This window comes from Aythya ferina, assembly GCF_964211825.1.
Source record: "Aythya ferina genome assembly, chromosome: 3".
In the NCBI taxonomy this organism is placed as follows: domain Eukaryota; kingdom Metazoa; phylum Chordata; class Aves; order Anseriformes; family Anatidae; genus Aythya; species Aythya ferina.
The window spans coordinates 1414023-1420039 of record NC_140298.1 but is presented as its reverse complement, the minus strand read 5'-3'; positions in this window follow the sequence as shown (position 1 = coordinate 1420039).

Here is a 6017-nt window from a genome sequence, read left to right as displayed (position 1 = left end):
GGCCATCTTGCGGCTCCCGCCCTGCTCCGCGCCGCGCGCGCGGGGGCCGGCGGGACGCAAAATGGCGGGCGGGCGGGAAGGGCGGGGAAGGGGTTGATCGACGCCCGCTGAGGGGTGGCGGTGAGCCCAGCCCGAGGGGATCCCGTTCAAAGCGCCCTCTGGGGGTTACAGGCACCCCGATCCGTGTTGAATCACAGCGTGGGTTGAATCACAAAATTTCTAGGTTGGAAGAGACCTCAAGATCATCGAGTCCAACCTCTGACCTAACACTAACAGTCCCCACTAAACCATTTCCCTAAGCTCTACATCTAAACGTCTTTTAAAGACTTCCAGGGATGGTGACTCCACCACTTCCCTGGGCAGCCCGTTCCAATGTCTAACAACCCTTTTGGTAAAGAAGTTCTTCCTAACACCCAACCTAAAACTCCCCTGGCGCAACTTAAGCCCATTACCCCTCGTTATGTCACCAGACGCGTGGGAGAACAGGTCACCCCCCACCTCGCTACAGCCTCCTTTAAGGTACCTGTAGAGAGCGATAAGGTCGCCCCTGAGCCTCCTTTTCTCCAGGCTGAACAAGCCCAGCTCCCTCAGCCGCTCCTCGTAGGAGGCAAGGCCGATCTCGAGCCTGGGTTCCTTCAGGGAGAAGTGTGGTACTGCTGTGGGTTATTGCATCGCTTACCCTCGTTTTTGTGGGTTCTCCTCACACCAGCTCATCGAGGCTGGCAGTTTTAGAGAAATCACCACTTTAATTTGCAAGTGAGCAGGTCTACTCCTAGCACTCAAGGACGCAAGCATACAATGGAATATATACATACTGATTTTTGTCTTTTTTTTTATTATTATTATTACTATTTTTGATGTTTTGGTTGGTCCTGTGGAGTTGGACTTGATGCGAGTCCCTTCCAACTCAGGGTATTCTATGATTATATCCTGTGTTCCTACACAGCATTATTCAGGTAGGAAAGTTAGTGCCATAGTCTGTGAGCGCTCCGCACTCACAGCTGGACAGAAGGATTTGGGTCTTTCCCCTGCCACCTCAGCCCCCTGCGTGCCTGTCTCTGTGCCACATCCCAAGGGGCCTGTCTCAAAGCTGGAGCTGGATAACCCCTTAGAACCGACTTGCTTTGCTTCTTCTCCACTTCTGCAAGCTCTCCAGGGGCATGCTCCATGGTAAATGCCCCTACACCCTACACACGGGTGGAACAGATGCCTGAAATAACTTTCACTCTGCCCAACATATGCTAGTTAGGGTGTTCTTCTATTTTCTTCTCTCCCCTCAATGGTGCTTTCAGACCTTTTCCTACGAAGTGTGATGAAATGGAGAGCACTCAGTCTGTGCATTTCATGTCAGTTTCATTTTGACAGCCCTGCCCTGTGGATTCTGCAACTTTATGGGAAGCCACTTTCTGAAGGTAGACAGGGCACTTAGAAAATGCAATATACCTTAAACTATTAACTAGGACTGGCAGGGCCTACTAGTGCTCTGTTACTCTGCAGTCATTTATTGGTGTTTTGTACAATTCCTCTTGACAACATTTCAGATACTTGTGTGATATGGATTAGCATAACTTGTTGTAAACCTGGGCTCCACCAGTTTACCCCAGCTCCTGACACTGGTGGTGGGCGCCTGAGGTGGCTGTTCTCTTGTCTCAAGTACTGAAAGGTTGAATCGCCCACTGCAGACAGCCTGCAACGCTCCCAAAGGCTGAGGGTGCTAAAACTCTTGTAGCTGCATCTCTGACTATCAGCACTAGGTGTCAGGGAATTAGACTGGTTTTTCTGATGAGTCCAGCCAGATTTTGCTAAAGGAATGATGAGCTGGCGTGCATTTATGAATAATTAAATGTCATCCATGTGTAACTAGCTGCTTGGCTTCCAGCATCTGTTGTTTTCCCTTGGTTATGGTGTCACAGCAAAACATGCAGAAATACTGCTCTGGGAGGTACTCAGCTTCCAGAATCTGGAGGGACAATCAGCTTATTTTTATTCCCTTTAAAACAAGCCTTCCTGATGAAGTCAGCAGCACCCATCTTGTGGGCGCTCTGGCACACACAGCCATCTGTACTCTGTGGATGTGTCTGCAGTGAGCAAGCTTATCTTGTGGTATTTTCAAGCATTTGTACACTGTGCTGTGAGCTTTCTTCACCTCTCACCTTTATAATTGCTCACCTAAACAAGAGGGTGTTGCTAGCTACAGCTCACAGTCAATTACTAGCTTTCAGCATATCACCACTGCTGCAGTGGCATACTTTCTCTGTTCACATATAAGTAGCACACCAGATTTTTATTTATTTATTTATTTTTTCTTAGAACCTGTGGAAACACAAAAGGAAGTGGGAGGAAGATTGATGGGGGTACAGTAACTTTTTCGTAGGTGTGCTCATAGGTGTTGACAGACAATCATCAAAGAACAAGAGATGTATGAAGCACCCTGGTGAGAACTGGAAAGCTAGTGCATTCTGAAACGGATGATTTATTTTAAAGATATCAGTTTCATATGGGAAATCAAAAGAGGGAGAAACAATAGAAGCATCAAAAACTTGTTTGAAATGATGGTTCAACATGTGGTTTGGGGGAATCAAGCCATGACAAGAAGCATTATCATTTTCTAAGAAATGGGAAGCAAATGGCCGGGGAAAGCTGGACTTTGGAGAAGTAAGAACTCGCCGAGGTGCAGAGTACTTATTGCAGTTTCTGTCAGGAAGACAACTGAAAGAAATGGTAGCCTGGATCTACAGAGCCAGGGACCAAATTTCCATATGAAGACAAACTGAAGTATTTACACAAATAAGATGGTGAAATGCAAACAGCAATTTTGTGGGCAACAAAAAGTGTCCAGGGCTCAGGAGTAAGGAAGTTCTAGCTACTGTCCAGCCTTGGGAGACAGCTTTCTGCTTTTGCAAAATAACCTACAGACCATGAGAATTGTCCTAGGAAGAAACAGCTGAGCCAAGGGACAGAATGTGCCAAGTGAAAGACAGTGTACAGTGTGCCCAAAGAAAACCTCATAAGAAAAAAGATATTTTAGTAGCACCACAACAGGCTCACTTTTCTTTGCAAATTGTTTGAGGGCTGTATCCGATGGTGGGGATGTAACATTTAACTCAAATGGGACATCTGTCTTGATCTGAAAACAGAGTTTGATATTTAAAAAATCAGGAGAGCTTGCAAATAGGAAGAAAAATATGCGTGAAGAGAAAGCAGAAATATAGGAAACGAGATTTAACAAAATGAAAATACAGAAATGGCAAAGGGGGGGGGGGGAATCTCAGCAGATAACATCCTGCAGCCCAATTCCTGAGTGTCATTTCTGCTAAACAAGCTCATTTCCTATATATTACATTGACTACCAAGTCTTCAATTAGTCTTGCAAAGAAACAATGTCACTGCTCTGAAGGAAAACTGGAAAAAAAATAAAACACAAAAAGCTGAAGGGTCAAGCGTGGTGACACAACTTTTTGAGGGTACCGGAAGAGCTCTCTGAGATGCTGCAAAGAGAAAGCTGAGAATACCTGCAGAGCTGCTGATGCTATCAGAAGGGGATTATAACTTCTTGTAAAGGTGGGAGAAGCCTGTGACGATACAGATAGGTATCTCTGTGCTCACCAACAGGACTCTGCATGCATGTGTGTGCATACACAGGAAAATGTGGGCTCAGAGTGCCCTGGCCCCTGCTCAGTGGCAGGGCCTGAATGATGGGTAGGTAGGACTACCTTTGTGTTGGAAACCCACAGCTGAAAGTGTGATTCAGGAGCTGCTGATACCTGTGTGGTGCCCCAGGCACTCGCTCTGCCCTCCTCCTTTGGGCTGGGGAGAGCTGGGTGCTCCCTCCAGCGTGGCCTGTGCTGAGCTACAGAGCTGCAAGCACAGCAGGTTTGGCTGGTTCACAATCCCCGATCCCCGCACTCAGGCAGACAAGACAGGCAGCCTTTGTTTCCTTCACCTAAGATCTGTCTTCCATCAATTGAAGATTCTTCCATCATTTCAGTCCTCTTGATGTCAGTTGATTTTTGGGAGGTATTCAGGGTCAAGCCCTGGTTGATGCCCAGGCAGCAGGAGATGCTGTTTGGGGAGAGCTTGTGAGTCTGTGTTCTTTGGGACTGAAAACAGCCTGTTTGCATGCAGCCCCCTGAAAAAAGGTGAATTTGCCATTGAAATGTAGGCAAGGAAATGAAAACCTTGCTGACACTTAGCACTCAATAAGTAAATACATGAATTTATTTGCGTGTAGAGCTAGATGGGGATGACAGGACCTGAAAGCCAAGCTCCTCTTGGGAAGAAGTCATCTTGCCGCATTTGCTGTGGCAGAGGCTGAAGACTGGTACTGTGGAAGAGACTGAGCATGGCAATACATTGGAAGCTTCTTGTCACTGACCTGAGAGTAGCCAAAGAGGCCAGGCTGTGCTTCTCCTGAGAAGCACTGCTCATGCTAGCAGCTTGCAGACCTTTTCTGTCATGACCAGGGTGTGAAAGTTCCTCCTCTGGCTTCTCCTCTCCCTGATTTTTCCTCCCTCTCCACACACCAGCCTCTTCTTCATGTCATGCTGTGCCCAAATGAACTGCAACAAACCCTACTGAGCTGGAGACTAATTTACACCAGCACTGAACAGAAACCAAGCTACTGTAATGGAATGACCCAAATTAGGGGATTTTAAAGAGCTGATCAAATCCTCTTTATGTGCCTGTGTTTTTATTTTTTTTTCCCTTCATTTTTGTAGAAATCGTTCCTGCTTCCTCCCCCTGGTTAGTATTATATACTGCCGTCTCAATGCAAGGGGTCCTTTTCACTCTGCAGCCCACAAAGGCCAGAGGCCCTTCCAGTGCTTTGTTCCCAAAAATTACAGAGCCAGCAGCAACAGGGAACGGAGCCAGAGGAAAGTGCACACGTGCGGCAAAGGCTGACCCCAAATGACAGGCTCAGACTGTGCTTCCACATTCCCTCGTCTCCTCTAAGTCCTTGAGCAATGCTGGGTGCCTGGTAAATGCACTCAAAATCTGGGGAAAAGCAGCACTGCTGGAGCTGCACAGAAGGCACTGCTGAAGATGCTGAGCCTTCTTGCAGCGGCTTTAGGATGTTTTCCTTCTCCCCTTTAACCTGGGCCTCCAGCGACACGCGCCCTTCCGTAGCTGCTGATCACTTCAAGATGTCAGAAGCTGGACTGGAGTGAAAGAGGCAGCGAGGGGGAAGCTCAGTCTTTGTCACTAGGGCCTGGGAATGTGCAGTGAATAAGTAGCTTTGCAAGTCAAAGGAGTCTGGAATTGATTTATTATTTTTTTTTCACTGAATTTGAGACATTTTTTCTTCCCAATTGGAAAAAAAATCAGACTGGATTTCATGTGTTTCTTTTTTTCTCTAACAGCCTGAGAAAAGCACTGCCCTTCCCAGCTCTCATTATGAGTTACTCACTAAGAGAAATGAGCATCTTCAACACAGAGCTGTCTTCTTGCCACACCTCTGTTTCCATGGTGCACTGATGCTTGCCTAGTGGTAACTGAAAAAAAATCACATCTCTTTTTGCAACTTTATTCTCCTGCAAGGCTTTGAGAAGACTGCAGTAGGTTGCCAGGAAGAAAAGTTACACTTATGTTGTAGTTTCAACAAATGTTGTGGGCAGGGAGCAGAAGGGTTTCAGCAGTGAAATATACCAAAGTCAGGCTGGTTGCCCGTTCCCCAGGTCCCAGCCCCTTCGGGTTCGTGGTGGATGAAATACTGATGGCCTCAGCGTAGCTTGGTCTCAACCACCTCAAGCATGGCCAGTGTGCAGGTCAGGATGGCCACATGAGGAAATTACACAGGCCAGATGAGAAATTAATTTCATGTTCGACTACCTGTGTGTCATCTTGTCACCCCCTGCTCCTGACCCATCACATCCCCCAAAGGAACAGGAGGCTCTTCTGAAGGCACAGAAACTCCTCATTTCCTCCCAGTGCCATCAGGAGTCATGTTCTGCTTTGCTCCTTACACTAAATCACTAAATGGTTTGTGTCATGTATAGGTTTCATTTGGCTTTTTTTTT